At 43.6% G+C, this 21,896-nt stretch overlaps 1 pseudogene; it reads right to left on the bottom strand.

Moving 5' to 3' along the window:
- Nucleotides 1-9,437: 9,437 nt before the first annotated feature.
- On the bottom strand, nucleotides 9,438-20,525 carry LOC120874520 (annotated as a pseudogene).
- Nucleotides 20,526-21,896: the final 1,371 nt, after the last annotated feature.

The raw sequence follows: 21,896 nt of genomic DNA on the forward strand, positions 1-21,896 counted from the left end.
CACTAGCTTTACTCATAGTGATGCTTCTTAAGACCCTCTTGACTTCACATTTCAGGATGTCTAGCTCTAGGTGAGTGATCACACCATCATGGTTATCTGGGTCATTAATATCATTTTTGTATAGTTCTTTTATATATTCTTTCAACTTCTTCTTAATATATTCTGCTTCTCTTAGGTCCATGCCATTTCTGTCTTTTATTTGGCCCATCTTTGCATGAAATGATCCTTCCCTACCTCTAATTTTCTTGAGCAGTTCTCTGGTCTTTCCCATTTTATTGTGTTCCTCTATATTTTTGCACTGATCTCTTAGGAAGGCTTTTTTAAAATCTGTTGTTGCTATCTTTGGAACTCTGCATTCAGAATGGTATGTGATTCTTTTCTCTTTTGCTATTTGCTTCTCTTATTTTCTAAGTTATTTCTAAGGCATCCTCAGACAACCATTTTGCCTTTTTGCATTTCATTCTCTTGGAGATGGTCTTGAGGAGGTACATACAGATCAAAAAATGAAGATCACTGCATCCAGATCCATTATTTCATGGAAAATACATGGAGAAACAATGAAAGCAGTGACAGACTTTATTTCCCTGGGTGCCAAAATCACTGCAGATGGTGACTGCAGCTGTGAAAAAGAAAAAAAAAAAAAAAAAAAAGACACTTGGTCCTTGGAAGAAAAGCTATGAAAAACCTTGACAGCATACTGAAAAGCAGAGACATTACTTTGCCAGCAAAGGTCTGTATCATCAAACCTATGGTTTTTCCAGAAGTCATGAGTGTATGTCAGAGTTGGACTATAAAGAAAGTTGAGCACCAAAGAATTGATGCTTTTGAACTGTGGTGTTGGACAAGACTCTTGAGAGTCCCTTGGACTGCAAGGAGATCCAACCAGTCCATCCTAAAGGAAATCAGTCCTCAATATTCATTGGAAGGACAGATGATGAAGCTTAACCACCATTACTTTGGCCAATTGATGTGTAGAACTAACTCATTATAAAAGACCCCGATGCTGGGAAAAATTAAAGGCAGTAGGCAAAGGGGAAGACGAAGACAAAATTGTTGGGTGGCATCATCAACTTGATGAACATGAGTTTGAGCAAGCTCTTGGAGTTGGTGATGGACAGGGAAGCATGGCATGCTGCACTCCATGATATAGCAAAGAGTTGAACATGACTGAGAGATTGAACTGAACTGATGTACAGAGGACAATCAGGGAACAGGCAGAAGTCTTTAAGGAAGGAGGAAGGAAGAATTCCTGGATAACTGACAGTTTTGGGTCAGCAGGCCATTTGAAACTGGAGAAGCTCTAGGGAAGCAATTCTATTCCAGGTGGAGAAAATGGTAAGAAAAAGGGAGGGTGGCAGTGCTGGGATTTCCCAGAGGACAAGATCCCTGTTCTACTAAACTTTATCAGTGGTCAATATTGTTAGGTGTTTGGAAACATGAGTTTTGTTTTGGAAGTGGTAGAACAATATTCAATGGAAGAACTGATGCAGAAGATGAAGCTCCAACACTTAGGCCAATGATGTCAAGACCCAGCTCATTGGAAGAGACCCTGATGATGGGCAAGATTGTGGGCAGAAGGAGAGGGAATAAAAGAATGAGACTGTGAGATGGCATCACCGACTCAAAGAACATGACTTTGAAGAAACTCCACGAAATAGTGAAAGACAGGGAAGCCTGCTTTGTTGCCGAACATGTAATCACAAAGAGTCAGACATGACTTAGCAACTGAACAATATGAATGAGGATACAGAGTCCACTGAAGGCTCTGGTCCTGGTTGGAGTGGAGAAAGATTTAAGTGGATGGGGAGGCTTCCCATTCTCTGGCACAGGTCCTTGAATCCAAGGCAAGGAGCACAATATTTTGAATGTGTTACCAAACATTCTTTTCTAAAAAACAAAAAACTGTTTTCTGCAGGAGAGAGAGCTTTGACTGAGTTTGTTCTCTGGATTTTCTTGAGGGATTTAAAAGGGATCGGGGTCAGGCTGAGACTGCAAAAACCAGGTGACCAGCTGCTGGAGGGCGAGGCTTGTGGTAGACATTTTGCACTAAGTGGAAAATGAATCCAGAAAAAGTGTCCCTTCTGGTGTGTACACGCCAATGTATCACATTATTTCAGCAAATCACTTTAATGTTGTTTTGGGGCAAGCTAGAAATGTAGGATGGGTGGTTTGCGTTTCTCCATTCCTGTTGGTATTTAGATGACTAAATGTCTGGTTACTTCATTGCATGGTTGGAATCTTGTTTGGGAAAGAAAACTAGATCAGCTTCACAGATATTTCATCCTTAAACAGCAATCATAGGAAGGTTTCTAAGGCAAGGGTAGGTAATTTAAACATGAGGGGACAAATGGGTGAGAGGGTAACAGGCAGGAAGGCCAGGGGTCTCCAAACGGAGGAAATAGCCTGCAAGTGTCAGACATTTTTATCTCTCTTAAACAGCAGGAGGAAACAAACTAGCCATATTTTTTCCTTCTCTACAAATTTAAAAGGAGGTTTCTCTTAAAATACTCTGTTGCCATAACGACACCTGATTTCACCTGAAGTTAACTATTCTCAAACCTAGAGATAACCAATGCCTTTTTCTTATGGAAATGTTTATCTTAAGCTATGCTAATGTACTATGCATTTGCTCCAAACTCTGTTAGTTCTGCCTTTTGGCTCAGAACCTACTTGACAAACAAGTATGTTATATTCAGATATTGTTCCTCTAATCTATGTAAATGAAACTATTTGTATGGTGATCTGCCCTTCTTCAAGATTCAAGTTAATCATTTTATGGGCCAAGATGAACCATTTGGTGCCAAGATTATCACAGAATGCATCTTATGGGTGAGGGGCCTGGTGCCATTCTGAGTTTTAAGACACTCCTTTCTTTTATTAACAGACTGCTAGTGACTATATAACAACCAGCTGAAGACTAGCAGGTGAGCACTCTTTCTGCCCCCTTCTGATGCGTATGTCGGAAGCTTTCTCTATCTCCTTTATACTTTAATAAAACTTTATTACACAAAAGCTCTGAGCGATCAAGCCTCGTCTCTGGCCCCAGATTGAATTCTTCTCCTTCAGGGCCAAGAATCCTAGCGTCGTGGTTCAACAACCTTTCATGGGAACACTTTCATTTAACAGGCTGAGATTGGACTGTACCGGTTGCCATTGTTGTTGCTATGAAAATAAGCCATCACAGCTACTTGTTGCTATGCTGGAGATGTGGGAAACTGAAAAGAGACCAAAAGCCTTACAACTTGCCTTGCAGTGTGATTTCAGACTAGAAGTAGTTAACAAAGAAAGGCTGACTGGTAAGGCTGAGGATGGGAGTAATCTGAGCCAGTAATCATTAGCTCTTGTGGGAGCCCAGAAAACAGAAGCATCAGCTCAGTCAGAGTTCTGTTTCATGGTTCAGAGATAGATGTCATTTGGCTTGAATCAATATTTAGCCTTGGGGATGGCAGCCATAACCTCTAAATAGAAGATTTCCTTCTCCCCAGGTGGCAGAATAATTCATATTTGTTCCAGACCTAGGAACCCAGAAAGCCCTCTTGGGGCCACTTGTTCTTAGCAGGAAGACATGCAATCTAAAAGGTGTAACTATCATCATGGTGCCCATTTTCCAGATGAGAAAACTGAGGTTAAGTGACTTTATCAAGCTCACACAGCCAAGTACGTGAAAGGGTAAGCACAAACCCAGAGTAACAGTCCTCAAATTGTGTGTTTTTGCTCCACACTCACTGGGAATGGTGGGTGGTCATCTGGCACCAATGCTTAGGCAGAAGCAAGAAGTATTCAGGCTTAATTTGAAGTAAGTAAGGAAAACCAGTAGAACATTCAGCTGTGACCTAAATCAAATCCCTTATGATTTTATAGTGGAGATAAAAAATAGACTCAAGGGATTAGGTCTGGTAGCCTGAAGAACTAGGATGGAGGTTTGTTACACTACACGGGAGGTAGTCACCACAACCATCCCCAGGAAAAACAAATGTGAGAAGGAAAGGGGGTTGCCTGAGGAGGCCTTAAAAACAGCTGAGAAAATAAGAGAAGTAAAAGGCAAAGGAGAAAGGGAAAGATATACTCAATGGAATGCAGACTTCAAGAGAATAACAAGGAGAGATAAGAAAGTCTTCATAAGTGCAAATGGCAAAAATAAGAGGAAAATAATAGAATTGTAAAGAATATAGATCGCTTCAGGAAAATTGGAGTTACCAGAGGAAAACTTCGTCCAAGGATGGGCACAATAAAGGACAGAAAAGTCAAAGACATAACAGAAGCAGATGAGATTAAGAAGAGGTAACAAGAATGCACAGAACTGTATAAAAATGGTCATAATGACTGGGATAAGGATGATGCTTGGGTCACTCGTGTAAAGCCAGATATACTGGAATATGCAGTCAAGTGGGCCTTAGGAAGCATCACTACAAACAATGTTAGGAGAGCTGATGGAATTCCAGATGAGCTATTTAAAAATTCTAAAGAATGAGGCTGTAAAAGTGCTGCATTCAATATGTCAGCAAATTTGGAAAACTCAGCAGTGGCCACAGTGCTGGAAAAGGTCAGTTTTCATTCCAATCCAAATGAAAGGCAATTCCAAAGAATGTTCAACCTATCATGCAATTGCTGTCATCTCACTTGCTAACCAAGTAATGCTCAAAATCCTTCAAGTTAAGCTTCAGTGCTACATGAACTGAGAACTTCAAGATGTACAAACTGGTTTGAGGAATCTGAGATCAAATTTCAACATCCATTGGATCATAGAGAAAACAAGGGAATCCCAGAAAACATTTCCGTCTGCTTAACTGACTATGCAGTACTTGGATGCAATCTCAAAAATGACAGAATGATCTCTGTTCGTCTCCAAGGCAAACCATTCAATATCACAGTTATCCAAGTCTATGCCCCAACCAGTAATGCTGAAGAAGCTGAAGTTGACTGGTTTTATGAAGACCTGCAAGACCTTTTAGAACTAACACCCCAAAAAGATGTCCTTTTCATTATAGGGGACTGGAATGCAAAAGTAGGAAGTCAAGAAACACCTGGAGTAACAAGCAAATTTGGCCTTGGAATGTGGAATGAAGCAGGGCAAAGACTAATAGAGTTTTGCCAAGAAAATGCACTGGTCATAGCAAACACCCTCTTCCAACAACACAAGAGAAGACTCTACACATGGACATCACCAGATGGTCAACACCGAAATCAGATTGATTATATTCTTTGCAGTCAAAGATGGAGAAGCTCTATACAGTCAACAAAAACAAGACCAGGAGCTGACTGTGGCTCAGATCATGAACTCCTTATTGCTAAATTCAGACTCAAATTGAAGAAAATAGGGAAAACCGCTAGGCCATTCAGGTATGACCTTATGATTATAAAGTGAAAGTGAAAAATAGATTTAAGAGCCTAGATCTGATAGATAGAGTGCCTGATGAACTATGAAATGAGGTTCCTGACATTGTACAGGACAAAGGGATCAAGACCATCCCCATGGAAAAGAAAGGCAAAAAAGCAAAATGGTTGCCTGGGGAGGCCTTACAAATAGCTGTGAAAAGAAGAGAAGCAAAAAGCAAAGGAGAAAAGGAAAGATATAAGCATCTGAATGCAGAGTTCCAAAGAAGAGCAAGAAGAGATAAGAAAGCCTTCTTCAGCGATCAATGCAAAGAAATCGAGGAAAACAACAGAATGGGCAAGACTAGCGATCTCTTTAAGAAAATTAGAGATACCAAGGGAACATTTCATGCAAAGATGGGCTCGATAAAGGACAGAAATGGTCTGGACCTAACAGAAGGAGAAGATATTAAGAAGAGGTGGCAAGAATACACAGAAGAACTATACAAAAAAGATCTTCATGACCCAGATAATCATAATGATGTGATCACTAATCTAGAGTCAGACATCTTGGAATGTGAGGCCAAGTGGGCCTTAGAAAGCATCGGTACGAACAAAGCTAGTGGAGGTGATGGAATTCCAGTTGAGCTGTTTCAAATCCTGAAAGATGATGCTGTGAAAGTGCTGCACTCAATATGCCAGCAAATTTGGAAAACTCAGCAGTGGCCACAGGACTGGAAAAGGTCAGTTTTCATTCCAATTCCAAAGAAAGGCAATGCCAAAGAATGCTCATACTACCACACAATTGCACTCATCTCACATGCTAGTAAAGTAATGCTCAAAATTCTCCAAGCCAGGCTTCAACAATACTTGAACCGTGAACTCCCTGATGTTCAAGCTGGTTTTAGAAAAGGCAGAGGAACCAGAGATCAAGTTGCCAACATCCTCTGGATCATGGAAAAAGCAAGAATTCCAGAAAAACATCTATTTTTGTTTTATTGACTATGCCAAAGCCTTAGACTATGTGGATCACAATAAACTGTGGAAAATTCTGAGAGAGATGGGAATACCAGACCACCTGACCTGCCTCTTGAGAAATCTGTATGCAGGTCAGGAAGCAACAGTTAGAACTGGACATGAAACAACAGAATGGTTCCGAATAGGAAAAGGAGTGCATCAAGGCTGTATATTGTCACCCTGCTTATTTAACTTCTATGCAGAGTACATCATGAGAAACGCTGGGCTGGAAGAAACACAGGCTGGAATCAAGATTGCCGGGAGAAATTATCAATCGCCTCAGATATGCAGATGACCACCCTTATTGCAGAAACTAAAGAGGAGCTAAAAAGCCTCTTGATGAAAGTGAAAGAGGAGAGCAAAAAAGTTGGCTTAAAGCTCAACATTCAGAAAATGAAGATCATGGAATCCAGTCCCATCACTTCATGGCAAATAGATGGGGAAACAGTGGAAACAGTGTCAGACTTTATTTTTGAGGGGCTCCAGAATCACTGCAGATGGTGACTGCAGCCATGAAATTAAAAGATGCTTACTCCTTGGAAGAAAAGTTATGACCAACCTAGATAGCATATTCAAAAGCAGAGACATTACTTTGCCGACCAAGGTCCGTCTAGTCAAGGCTATGCTTTTTCCTGTGGTCATGTATGGATGTGAGAGTTGGACTGTGAAGAAGGCTGAGCGCCAAAGAATTGATGCTTTTGAACTGTGGTGTTGGAGAAGACTCTTGAGAGTCCCTTGAACTGCAAGGGAATCCAACCAGTCCATTCTGAAGGAGATCAGCCCTGGGATTTCTTTGGAAGGAATGATGCTAAGGCTGAAGCTCCAGTACTCTGGCCACCTTATGCAAAGAGCTGACTCATTGGAAAAGTCTCTGATGCTGGGAGGGATTGGTGGAAGGAGGAGAAGGGGACGACCCAGGATGAGATGGCTGGATGGCATCACGGATGCGATGGATGTAAATCTGAGTGAACTCCGGGAGATGGTGATGTACAGGGAGGCCTGGCGTGCTGGGATTCATGGGGTCTGAAAGAGTCGGACACGACTGAGTGACTGAACTAAACTGAACTGACTATGCTAAAGCCTTATACTGTGTGGACCACAACAAACTGGAAAATTCTTAAGGAAATGGGAGTACCAGATCACCTTACCTGTCTCCTGAAAAGTCTGTATGTATGTCAAAAAAGGCAGTTACAATCAGACACAGAAAACCTGAAAGATTTAAAAGTGGGAAAGAAGCATGACAACATTTACATTGTCACTCTGGTTACTTAACTTCTATATAGGATACACCATTCGATATGCAGGACTGCATAAATCCCAAGCTGGAATGAAGATTGCTGGGAGAAATATCAACATTCACAGATATGAAGATGACACTGCCCTAATGGCAGAAAGCAAAGAACTAAAGAGACTCTTAATGAGGAGAGGAGATGCAAATACTGGCTTAAAACTCAACATTCAAAAAAACTATTCACAAAAATATATTCAACATTCAGGGCATCCAGTTCCACCACATCATGGCATATAGATGAGGGAAAAGGAGAAACAGTGGCAGATTTTATTTTCTTGGGCTCCAAAACAACTGTGGACCTTGACAGCAGCCACAAAGTTAGAAGACACTTGCTCCTTGGAAGGAAGAAAGGCTATGAAAAACCTGCACAGTGTACTAAAAAGCAGAGACTCACTTGGCTACAGAGGTCTGTAGTGTCAAAGCTATGATTTTCCAGTAATCATGTACAGATGTGCAATCTGGACCATACAAAAGGATGAATGCCAAAGAATTGAGCTTTTGAACTGTGGTGCTTGAGAAGATTCTTGAGAGTCCCTTATAAAACAAGGAGATCAAACCAGTCAATCTGAAAGGAAATCAACTTCTGACCCCCGCTGACTCAGCTGAGGCATCTACTGAGGGCCTCCAGGTGGAAAGAACGGATGCTTCCACTGCAAAAGTGCCTAACCATGGCAGCTCCATGCAAATAGTTTGTAGCTCCACCCCTAGAAAGAAGCTCAGAAATGCTGAAGGCTCTGTGTACCCTGGGTCTCCCGATACATGCACTGCATTCTCCCCAGCAGCATTGGAGGCAAGGAAGGGGCATTCTGGGCCCTGGATGATGGGATGGCTCTGGGATCCACTGGGGCCACCACTTATCAAGTAGGACTGGAAAGGACAGAGCAGGCATGTGTGGCAGAGAGCTGGTGACTGGGTGTGGGGCAAAAGGGAACCAGCTATCCACGAAGTACCTCACCCAAAATCCCCTGGAGGAGAAGCCCAGTGATAAGAATATCTGAGATGGGACAAAGAGAGTCTATTTCATTATCCCTTATAATTCCTCTGAATGAGGAGGTGGTGGAGTTGGTGGGTCATCACAAGTTCTTCGATAGCATAGACCATCTGCTAGTTGCTATCCTTGGGTCTTCCTCTCCCCAGCTTCAGTCATGTAGTTTTGGAGGAAATTGACAATCATGCTCTGAGGGGTCAGGGCCAAAGATCATGTAAAGCCAGTCATAAGACCTCATGTCCCTTCCTGGATGGCTGATCTGTGGCTATACATGTGATCTGAGGTGGGTCATTCATAGAACACCCTTGAACTCTGATGTCTGCAAACTTCTTTCCTTACTAGGTGATGACTTCGGGATTTAAAACCCTAGGTCAGGTAGCTTGAACTCCCTCACTAGGTGTAGAAGCCTTAAGGAAGAAAGTTGCCAGGCTAAGAGCATCAAACAAGACAACGGAAAGAGCGAAAGTGAGAGAGAATTGATGGCTTCTGGTTTCTTGGGTCCAGTCACTGAGATATTTGTGTTTGCTCTGATTCTTGTATCCTGGATTCACAGAATCATTTCAATGAGTTGCCCCTTTTCCTTGAAGCCAGTTGGAGTAGGGTTTCTCTCAATTTTGATTCAGACTTGGTTGTAGATCCATCACTCCCAGACACAAACAGAGGCAACATTTGTTTCAGCACCATTAAGAGTGAAATCCTTTATTCTTTACTGAGAATAGGGTGTACAGACCACCAAATACAGTTCACTAGCATCCTGGGCAGGAGTGCCCAATGTGAGAGAGTATGTGTTAGGAGCAGCCTTACTGATTCCTGAAAAATTCCAAGCATTTACACTGCCTGTGCCAGGCCAATCCTGTCATTTCCTCGATCATAAACCAAGAAGTACTACCTCAGGAAGACGTCACCCAGGATCCAGATATTTGTAGATGGACTCAATTTGCTCTCTTGAAAGGTGGTATAGCAGTGGCCTCTAGAATCCTGGGGGAGTCAGAGACACACACCAATCAGCATGAGCCCTTACTGATGACTCCCCCCAATATCCAGACCCAGCTCAATTCTTTGTTTTATTTCCCTCTTTTGGTAAGTATCAAGGGGTTTTCTCAGCAGCAGGGGATATGAGAGTTTATCCAAAACCAGATAGGGCCAAGACATGAGGTTGCCATGAGGAAGGATGTGAGGGAGGGAAGGACTGGGAGTTGGGGAAACAGAGAAATGAAAAACCACAAAGTTCTACTGTAGAGCATAAGGAACTATAGTCAATATTCAGTGATAAACCACATGAAAAAGAATAAGAAAAAAGTATATTTTTTGTGTGTATAACTGAGTCACATTGCTGTTCAGCAGAACTTAATGGAACAATGAAGATTAGCCACACTTCAATATAATTATTTAGAAAAGAACAAGCGTGCCCACAGCTCTCCTCACTCCCTGTTTCTTTCCTTCTGACTCCTGCTCTTTGTTTTCTCCGCAGAGAACGCTGGTTCTCCTCCTGTGTCCCCACAATCTGTACTTTATTATCAAACTCTATTTTGTATTGGAGTATAGCTGATTAACAAAATTCTGAGTTTCAGGTGGCTAGTAAAGGGGTTCAACCATATGTATCCGGGTATCCTGGTCCAAAGACACCCCTCCCATCCAGGCTGTCATATAACTGAGGGGAGTTCCCTGTGCTAAAAAGTAACTCATTGTTGGTTATCCATCTTAAATAGAGCAGTGCCCACAGCACGTTCTTGAAGACTTGACTCAGCAAATTTGAGAAGCCTCCTTCGGCCCACACTCACCCTCTCTGGCCACTCCAGGCGTGGGTGGGTAAGGTACTCTGTTTCCCCATCCACACTGGTCAGTCCGTAGCCCTCATCACCCCTAGTAAGTACCCAGTGCCCCAGTGCAGAGCACCTTGAGATGCCATTTTCATGGAATCTAGTGCAGTTCTGCCTAGAACCAAGCAACCCTCCATATGGCTCAATGAGTTTGTGGATTTAGAACCCCTGAAATTCCCTCTCTTCCTCAAAGCCTTCTTTGAGCCCATCAGCCTGCTTTGAACTCTCGCAGGGAGCTGACATGAAGCTTCCACCCTGTGCCGGGGCTGAGTAGTCACTGGGCACCCTTTACTCATATTACCATCCAACCTCCCCACAGAGGGGTCAGGTACCCCAACTGACCAAGGAGGCACCTAGCCAGAGCAAGGGGAAGATGCAGCCAAGAACTAGGCTGACCATGTAATTTATCATCCAAGCCAGGAAAACTTTGAGAAAGGAAGGGAGACTGTTAACTTATGCTGGGACATTACACTGGGACTGTCCCCAGCCATTCTCCTTGTAACATGGCCTATTTCAGGGACTGCTAGTGCTGAATTTCATGTTCATGCACCTCTGGGTTCAGATTGAATTGAAGCTCTTTGAGGACTGAGGACCTTAGTATTCCCCTGTGCCTGACTCCTACCATGCCATATGGTGTGGTATCTCCACATTTATTTCAGGAAGATCAGTGTCCCACAGAGCCCTTTACTTTCAAGTGATTGGTTTTGTGGGAGGCATTGTCCCAGCCACAGGGCTCAGCAGCATCTGCAATGGTGTGACATGGCCTCCTCCCAGCAGCAGCCCAAGGGTTCCTACAAGCTCCAGTTTGAGAACCAACCCTTAATATTGTCCCCTCACCTTGAGAATGTAGGCTCGAGCTGGCACTGGGTATTTGACGCTGTTGATGGTGAAGATAACAGAGGGAAGGATATTGACCACAGAACAATAAACCTAGTGCTGTTAGAGAGAGAGGGTGAGAGGTTGGCCCTGGAGTTCCTTGTTATGGTTGGAGACTGGGAATGACCCTAGGCATGACCCTTCACCTTGGAACCCCGTAGCCTGGCGCCGATGGCCTTCTGTATGTTATTGACCAGTCTTCCTGGGCCTTCTATATGTGATGTCCCAGTGTCCACAAGGGCCTCACAGCCATCAGAAGCAATAACCTTTCTTTTCACAGAGATGCTGAGAGATGATGGAAGAAAGAGGCCATCAAGGTCACTCAGATTCTCCCCAGAATTGCCCCCTTCCTGACTGTCTCCTAAACAGCCCTTGGTCTCTTGCCCTCTTTTCCTTTGCTCTCAACACAGCACCTTTCTTGACATCCTTGAATGCAGTACTTGAATACACCAGGATATTTTGTACCTTGACACAAGCTGATCTTCCTTCCTAGAAGACTCCACTCCACTTTGACTAGCAAATTTCTCCTCATCTTTCAGATTCCACCTTAATTGTATTGTTTTCGGGAAGTCTTTCCCCCGTGTTTATCAGTCTCCGGTCTTGGTCTCTCTTTGTAGATCCTTACTCATGTCTGCTGCTGGTGCTGGTGCTAACTCACTTCAGTCGTGTCTGACTCTAGGAGAACTCATAGAGAGCAGCCCACCAGGCTCCGCCATCCCTGGGATTTTCCAGGCAAGAGTACTGAAGTGGGTTGCCATTGCCTTCTCCTCGTCATGTCTAGCATGTACCAAAGTCACAATTCACTATGTGGGTGAGTCACTTCATGTACATCTGCCTTCTTAGATGTGAGGGTAAGTTTTATTCTCCTTGCATCCCTAAAGTGCCTGGCACACAGTGAATGCTCAATGCTTGTCTGTTCAATGAGTGAATGAAGACTGAGAAAACAATAAGAAACATCCAGAGAGCTGTATCTGGTGGGGAACAAATAAGAGGTCACACACAGAGTGAAAATGGAGATTCACAAGGGCAGCAGATTCTCATAGTAGGGGGAGAGAGGGGCTCCTCTGGGAGAGGGTGTCTGCCAGCACTGCTCCTACAACTAGCTCAGACCCTGAGACCCTGACCAAGAAATACCTGACTAGTTCACAGAAACTTCAAAGGATGGGTCAGCTTTTGTCTGAGGGTATCACACAGAATCCTGTCAATTATGCCTCTTGTCCTCAGGTCACTCAGATTCCCACCTTCCTGATTCTCTGTTATAGCCCCTGTCCCACTGTGTGCCCAAGAACATGGAATGTCTTTTTTATTAGTTGCTTTCATGTCTTAAGACTGCAGGCAACCTCTCTCTACTGTTGGGTAGTTGCTCCCTAAGACCAGTTTTCCCCATTTTCTCACTGTTCCTGTTTTTAAAATGACATTTATCTGTACTGAGAACTTCCTGTGTCCTAGGTAGCCTTGGACAGTCAGTCATCTTATCATAACTATGTTCAAGCTGGACAAATTCTCCCTGATCCTCGGTTCACCACACTGTACAGTCCTCTAACCATGCTCCCCACCTCAAAGGGCAGTGGGTGTAGCCCTCTCTCAGCGGCACAGACCTCTCTGGTCCCTTTTAGGACTCTCTTCAGAGCCTTGCTCAGAATGCCTGGGGATTATGAACCCATGGGTTGTTTGTGTATTTATGTGCTTGTGTGTTTGTTTGTATCTGTGTTTTATGTGTCTCTGTGTGTGCTTGTGTGTCTCTGACTAGCTATGCATGTTTTCATACGTCTCTGTGAAGGTTTATATGTGTCTGCTTGTGTGTTTCTATGTGTCTGTGTGTCTGTCTGTGTCATTTTGGTTGTGTATATATCTGTGTGACTGTGTGTCTGAGAATGTATTTGTGTGTGTCTGCCTGTGTCCATGTACAGTAGTGGGAGCATCACTTGGGCTGACCTTCAGAGGGAAAGGCTTACCGGTCCATGTGTACACTCCAGTCGCCTGCTTCGATCAATGGTACCCAGTTGAGCTCTCCCTTGTAGTAGCGGTGGTCCACCCCACCAAACATCACCACACTGCCCTCCCGCTTGTCTCTGTAGAGAGAAGAGAGGGTGGGATCCTTGGAGGACAGTAACAACAGCACTGTCTGAGAGCTGTACTTGTCCACCCATCAAGGCCCTAATAAGAGCCCCATGTACAGATGCAGAAATAGCATCTAGGAAAGACTGAGATCCAGACTGAGGTCTGTTACTGGCTAATGAGTGGCAGAGAAGAGGTTAGAAGTTAAATCACTTGGCTGGGCTCCACCCACTATGTCTTCTGAAGATGCCCTGGATCTCCTGTGACCTGAGTGCTCAGACACCCTCAGAGGACAGGGTGCTGAAGTGTTTTGGCTTTTCCTTTGCCTACCTTGTCATTTTTCAGGAAAATCAAGGCCTGGAAGTTCTAAGGGCATGGGTTTAGGTCACCCAGAGTTGGCTTCACTGGCCTATGACCTCTACTGTCCAAAGGGTCCCACACTCAGAAGGGACCCCACCTCTGCTCTCCCTGTCTTGAAATGCCTACTATTTCTTGAACAAGGGGTCCCACACATTTGTGTCCCACACTTTCATTTCTCACTGGCTCCACAAATTGGGTAGTTGGTCCTGGGCTCCCAGTGAAATGCTAATAAGGAAAGATATCCACCATCCTTCTCCTTCCTTCCTGATCAAATTTATAAGCAAATCCTAATGCCTTTTCCTTCAACTTGTTTCCTGTTTCCGTCCATTAGCCTTCCTCCTCACTCACGCCCCTAGACCAAGTTACTGGTTTTGAGCCCAGGAGTAGGATTGTGTTCCAATAAAATTTTATTTATAAAAGCCAGTAGTGACACCAGGTAGGGCCTGAGGGCCATAGTTATCCTGGGTTAGATTATCTCTCAGGATACTTCTTTATCAAGTGTTCTATAATTTTTATGCAACTGAAAGCAACTTACAGCTTATTTGGAGAAAGTGATTGTCCATCTCAGACTTACTTGCTCAAATAGAAGGCAAAAACAGGCTCAGAAATGGCACGTTGATTCTTCAGCTTGTCAAAGATGGGGATGGCTCCAGAGAAGGATTCGTTGGTATAGTTCAAGCCCAAGACACCATCATAAGTTCTGCCTTCAAACCCGTATTCTGCCATGCTTAGACCAAATGGCTGGTCAGTACTTACAAGGTCCCCAATCTGTGGGAGAGAAGAGTGATCACACTTACAGATACGTGAAGAGGAGCTAGGACTGGCCTGGGATACATTGCCATTAGATCCTTAGAGAAGAATTGAGGCTGGGCTCTGTCTTCAGTGGCCCACAGACAGTTAGACCAATCTGGGAGGGGAATCTGGGTTCCCCTTGAGAGAGGGTATGAATTTTAAAACATCTGCCCCTCTGAAAAACACCACCTGAGTGAGTCAAATTGGCCTCATGGCTTCTGTACAGGTGGGGCAACCAAGAGTCAGGCCAGGTCCCATTGGTGCCACCTTATGGAAAAAATGATCAAGAGCAAGATGGCCTTCTCTTTGGCATCACTGTGACCTAATGACAGGAATGGACTGCATTCTCTGTAAGGTACTGTGGATTCTGCATCTATCCAGGAAGACAGAAGCCAAAAAGACAATCTTGCTTCCGGTGTCTATGAAATTACTGCCTGAGGATTTCACTTTTGGGGATACGTGTATATTTCTGTGAGCATGTATGAGAGAGAAAGAGAGAGAGGGGAACTACTCAGGTATTTTGGGGGAAGCAGGCAATAGGTTTATTAGACTCTCAAGGGTCCTCAGGAGTGAGAACTCATTTATCAGGCCCCTTGACTTCTCAGGCGCCTAGTCTCCCACTCTGGATACCTGAAGCCCTTGACTGCCCCCAAGGTCCGCAGATCAGTTTTATCCTGTCCCCAAACACCCCACAGCAACTTCAGTCCTGAAAAGCCAGCCTAACTCCTTTTACCACATGTGTGCCCTCAGCAAGGCCCTTGCTGTCTGCACCTCAGTTTCCTCTTATGTCTCTTGAGCTAATCAGAGTAACTGCTGTGTGCGGTTGTTGCAGGATTAAACCAGTTATCACCTGAAAGTGCCTGGAACAGTCTGTGAATATAAAAGTGGGTGCTTTTATCCCTTCTTCTTGCTCCCAGCAAAATGAACCTTGAACTGCTCATGGGCAGAGGAGCTGCAAGTCCACACCTCAAGCCACTCTCTGGGTTAGCTAATTTGTTTACTCCTGTGTCACCACAGGCACTGCCTCCCCAGAAACATATTCTATGGATATGATGGCCAATATCTATGGGAGTTAGACTAGGAAGGGTCCTGCCAGATGATCCTGCATCTGTTTTGCAAGCAGTGGTCACTCCATAGCCAGTCCTGACTCAGCATTCGTTACACTGTTACCCGAACTGTGTCATAAGCAACAACTCCATTCATTCTCCCAGATCCATAGTTGATGCTGAAGGTCTTTTCGATAGGCCAGAAGGTGGAAGACTGAAGATGTCTGAACCTAACATGTGTAGCTGTAGACACAAGAGATGAGTGTCATCAGGTGTCAAGGGGGGAAAACAGGGCAACAGGGCAAGAGAAGGATGGTCCAGGTATGGGGTGTCTGTACTCACAACAGGCTGGACGGGTGCAAAAGATGGAGGGCACCCACAAGTCAGATGTGGCTGTGTCAAAGGCAATTTGGAATTCTTGAGGGGGTGTTCCAATGGTGATGTTACTCACGTAGACCAACTACAGGGAGAAGGAGGGAGCGGGTTAGTGCAGAACTGGCTACCCTCTATTCCCACACTGATGCCTCCCTCTGGGTGTCACATATCTCTTGAGATCACTTTCTAACCACCGTGCAACTCACAGACTTCGGTCACAGACGTATCTGCATTTGATATATTTTTCCTGTGCTACACTGTATGTAGGATATTGACTCTATGACCAAGGATTGAATTGGTACCTCCTGCATGGGAAGCCCAGAGGCATAACCACTGGGCCTCCAGGAATGCTGGACACCCAGGGAAGTCCTGGTGCCTTCATTTGACAAGCTCTGTAATCTCTTCAAACCCAGTCTTAGCAGCCCCTTCTCCAGGTGCTCCTTCTTGATCAACCCCAGCCACTCCCTCTAAACTCAGATCACATCCAATCAACACCACACAGGTGACATTTTCATTTGACATGTATTTACCCTTTGCCTATCTCTCAGGCTGGCATGGGCATTCTTGAAGACAAAATAAGCCCTTTGTCTAATCTAAAAACAGTAACCACAGTGATTGCTATGGCCATGCATGGAATACAGGTTCAATAACTCTTTACTGCTGTCATTCTTGATCTGTGGAAACTGAATTCCTCTGCCTGGGGATTCACAATTGCTCTGCAGTTGGTTCTACCTTTTGATCAGTGATGGCTTACTCTTCATCTGTAACTGAATGGCTTACTTAGTTCAGAAGGAACAATCACCGTCAGACTAATGACACATCTTTGACACAGAAATGAATATTTACCTGCCACCTGGTAATTGCCAGGCCCAGTCACCAAGACCAATAGTTGAGGATGAGAGTGCCTTCTCCTCTGGTTGGGGGGGTCCCTGTTTTCCAGTGTCTCTGCCTCCTGCAGGAACCCCAACCTCAACATCCCACCTGGCACCTCCAAATGAGCCCCATGCTAGGCTAGAGAACAAGGGGGTGACGTGGAGCACCATCCTCCCAAAATACTCACATCCATGTTGTTTCTCAGTGGGTGAATAGTTAGATTTGAGCCACGAAAAGAAATCTGGGATAGTCTGTAAGCATGCTCCTTCAGGAAATTGTTCAGCATGTTTTTTCCACTGAGGGTTTTCCTCATGGTCTTCACTCTCCTTAGAGGTATTCTTTTACCAAACATTTGACAAAGAAAACAAAGAAGGTGCTACAATTAGCTGTCAGTGTTAAGGTATAACTGTCATTGTAATAGTGAAAGTGAAAGTGTAAGTGAAGTCGTTCAGTCGTGTCCGACTCTTAGCCACCCCACGGACTGCAGCCCACCAGACTCCTCTGTCCATAGGATTCTCCAGGCAAGAGTACTGGAGTGGGGTGCCATTGCCCTCTCCGAAAATTCACATTAAACTTATAATAAAGATACATACTAATTTGCTTACTTGATATGACATTGCCACTCAAACCATGTTAAGGCTGCATCAAAAGCAAACTAAGCTTACTGAATTCTTAAGAAGGCAAAGCAACAAATAGAAACTGGGTCTGCCGTAAATTACCATTTACTTTTTTTAAAAAGTCATTGTAATGGCCCTGTGTATTTTGAATCATTTTTATGGGGCACATTATTATCAGAATTTTATACATATACCATGGCAAAGACATAGATTTAAATACAGGTTCTTTTCTGCAATCTTGGGTAAGCCATGTGACTATGTGGTGTCTCAGTCTCCCCTTCGGTAAAATGGTGTAATGTAACAATACAAACCCTCCAAATAGAATATCTTGGGGGCAAGAAAAGTGATGGATATAAAGTACATGATAAATAGGAAGTCTCAACAATAACAGTCATTAACATTACTGTTGCCATCCCACACTATCCTTCTCATGGAACCTCAAGGAAGGAGGTAGAAGGGGGACTCTTATCCTCTTTTACAAGGGAGCAATTTGAAATGCAAGAGGATTCTGAGTTGGCTGTGGTCACACTGCTTGTCAGATATAAAACAGTGTATCTTTCTCCAAGTTGTCAGAGAAGAGAGAGTTGAAAGAAGAATCCAAAATATAGGGAACAAGTAAGGTAAATCCAGAGGCTTGAGAGGGAAGGACTAGTCAAATTAAAAATTAAAAGAAAAAACACAAAGAGAAATACACTCCCAGTGACTTCCAAAGAGATGGAGAGATAAGTGACAGTGATACAGAGAGGCAGACATAGGCATATACACACTGATGTAGACAGGGGAAAAAGAGGACATGTTGAATAAAATGTAGAAAAGTGCTATTCCACAGGACCACATTGATATCTGCATAGACTATGCACTGAACAGTTGCAAGGAGTTGCATTTTCAATAGGTCATGACATGACTGGACCCCTGGATTTGTGCAACCCAAATCTACACCAAGACCTTGGGACCCACACTTCCTATAGCAAGTTACTTATCAGTAATTTAGAGTTGAACTTTAAGACTCTTAGGGAAATACTCCATTCCCTTCTAAACCTGATGGGTGGAAAAATAATCAGATGAAAAGAAAAGTCTGAGAAAAGAATATGATGCAACATACAGTCCCCATACTTACTTGACTATGCACTCTGAGAAGGCCACCAGCCCGAGGAGCACAAGCCTTCATGCTTCTTTCCTGGCTCCAAGTACTCAGGGAAGTTTGGGTTCTTAGCATGTAGTGGTGACCAGGAGCCCCTAGTTATATATGCTCAGATCTACCCTTGTTTTCCCCTTTAGACCACTAAAGGATCTGAAAAAAAAAAAAAAAACACAAACTCTTGATAAAATCTTTACCTTCATCAGTGGCCTTGGTGAGTGGACTTTGAAGCTTTTCAGAATACAGAGAACTGAACCATAATCTCTTCCTTGAAGTCTGGTTGGAAAATCAAACTGATCTGCATGGACATCTAAGAAGATGGAGAACCTTGCCTACTTGGAGAAAAAATAACTAAAAATATCATGAAAATGGATACTAGGGGCCATGCTCGACATGCGTGGTTTCATGTCATCTTCCTAGCCACTTCGTGAGATATTCATTGCTGTGTTCATTGGAGAGGAGATTGCTAGGAGGATAAGTTGTCAAATGGCAAACTGAAGACTTCAGGGACAGCCCAGGGACATACACCTTGCCTTAGGTAGTGGGTCTAATGGCAGACATTAGGGGCAGCTAAGATGCCAGACTGCATCAAAAATTTAGGGCAGAGCAGTACTTCAGTTGCATGGTTTCATTATTGGAAGAAATGCCATATGCATCCACAAGATATGTTATATCATCCAACAAATGTACAAGGAAGAACTGTGTGCTAGGTTCTGGGTTAAAGGCTTCAAAGTCAAAGTTGATCAAGACAAAAGTAGTCTTTATCTTAAGAGAGCTAGAAGTCTAGTTCTCACAGGTTCATGGCCCCCAGAGGCAGGAGATATGATACTAGGACTAGGTGGCCATGTTGGAATCTGGGCAGCACAGGCCTTACCACTGGGAGCAGCCTTTCCTCCACTTCACCCATGCTGGAAAGCAGGTCAGTTGGCCATGTTTTCAAGAGAATCAGAAGTTTGGATATTTATGTACAATATACTGATTTTAATGTTAGCAACTAATTCTTTTTTTCCTGAAGAGAAAGTGGGAACAAATCTCCACAGTGATGTGCTGGTATCAGCCCTCAGTCTCTGCAGGTTTTTGTTTCTGGCCTAGAGTTGGGAGTGCAGTGGGGACAGAGAGGAATTTAATTCATGTTGGTTGATTTTAAAAGAGACTGAATGCATACTAAACATGCTGACTCCTTGGAAAAGACCCTGAGGAAAAGGTGCCAATTGCTACTTTTGTCTTGATCAACTTTGACTTTGAAGCCTTTAACCCAGAACCTAGCACACAGTTCTTCCTTGTACATTTGTTGGATGATATAAAATATCTTGTGGATGCATATGGCATTTCTTCCAATAATGAAAACATGCAACTGAAGTACTGCTCTGCCCTAAATTTTTGATGCAGTCTGGCATCTTAGACCAATTAGGAAAGATTGAAGGCAAGAGGAGAAGTGGAAGACAGCAGATGAGATGGTTAGATACCATCACCAAGTCGATGGACATGAGCTTGAGCAAGCTCCGGGAGTTGATGATGGATAGGGAAGCCTGGCATGCTGCAGTCTATGGCATTGCAAAGAGATGGACACAACTAAAGGACTGAACTGAACTGAACAAATTGAGAACAAAGACTAATAAGTCTAATTGCATCAAGTTGTTGACTAGTTACCTGTAATAACACATTACTTAAGTGGCTTTAAAATTCAGACTTATGACTCTACATTCAGAGTGGAATATCTCCTGAAGCAAAACAAAAATACTGCCCATCAAAAACAAAATGAAAGAAAACCAAAAAAAAAAAAAAGGAAAGAAATCTGACACTATGTTCAACAACTTCAGTTCAGTTCAGTTGCTCAGTCATGTTCAACTCTTTGTGAGCCCATGAGCGACAGCATGCAAGACCTCCTTGTCCATCACCAACTCCCAGAGTCCACACGTACTCATGTCTATTGAGTTGGTGATGCCATCCAACCATCTCATCTTCTGTCATCCCCTTCTCCTCCTGCCTTCAATCTTTTCCAACATTAGGGAATTTTCTTTTTTTTTTATTTTTTAAATATAAATTTATTTATTTTAATTGAAGGTTAATTACTTTACAATATTGTATTGGTTTTGCCATACATCAACATGAATCCACCATGGGTGTACATGAGTTCCCAATCCTGAACGCCCCTCCCACCTCCCTCCCCATACCATCTCTCTGGGTCATCCCAGTGCACCAGCCCCAAGCATCCTGTATCCTACATCAAACCTAGACTGGTGATTCATTTCTTACATGATATTATACATGTCTAAATGCCATTCTCTCAAATCATCCCACCCTCTCCCTCTCCCACAGAGTCCCAAAGTCTGTTCTATACATCTGTGTCTCTTTTGCTGTGTCACATACAGGGTTATCATTACCATCTTTCTAAATTCCATATATATGTGTTAGTATACTGTATTGGTGTTTTTCTTTCTGGCTTACTTCATTCTGCAAATCAGCTCCAGTTTCATCCACCTCATTAGAACTGATTCAAATGTATGCTTTTTAATGGCTGAGTAATACTCCAGGCATTGGCAGTACTGGAGAAGGCAATAGCAACCCACTCCAGTACTCTTGCCTGGAAAATCCCATGGATGGAGGAGCCTGGTAGGCTGCAGTCCATGGGGTCGCTAAGAGTTGGGCACGACTGAGCGACTTCACTTTCACATTTCACTTTTATGCATTGGAGAAGGAAATGGCAACCCACTCCAGTGTTCTTGCCTAGAGAATCCCAGGGATGGGGGAGCCTGGTGGGCTGCTGTCTATGGGGTCACACAGAGTCGGACACAACTGAAGTGACTTAGCAGCAGCAGCAGCAATACTCCATTATGTATATGTACCACAGCTTTCTTATACATTCATCTGTTGATGGACATCTAGGTTGCTTCCATGCCCTGGCTATTATAAACAGTGCTACAATGAACACTGGGGTACACGTGTCTCTTTCATTCTGGTTTCCTTGGTGTGTATGCCCAGCAGTGGGATTGCTAGGTCATAAGGCAATTCTATTTCCAGTTTTTTAAGGAATCTCCACACTGTTCTCCATAGTGGCTGTACTAGTTTGCATTCCCACCAACAGTGTAAGAGGGTTCCCATTTCTCCACACCCTCTCCAGCATTTATTGCTTGTCGACTTTTGGATTGCAGCCATTCTGACTGGTGTGAAATGGTATCTCATTGTGGTTTTGATTTGCATTTCTCTGATAATGAGTGATGTTGAGCATCTTTTCATGTGTTTGTTAGCCATCTGCATGTCTTCTTTGGAGGAATGTCTGTTTAGTTCTTTGGCCCATTTTTTAATTGGGTTGTTTATTTTTCTGGAATTGA

Source organism: Oryx dammah, unplaced genomic scaffold (genome assembly GCF_014754425.2).
Source record: "Oryx dammah isolate SB20612 unplaced genomic scaffold, SCBI_Odam_1.1 HiC_scaffold_15, whole genome shotgun sequence".
Taxonomy (NCBI): Eukaryota; Metazoa; Chordata; class Mammalia; order Artiodactyla; family Bovidae; genus Oryx; species Oryx dammah.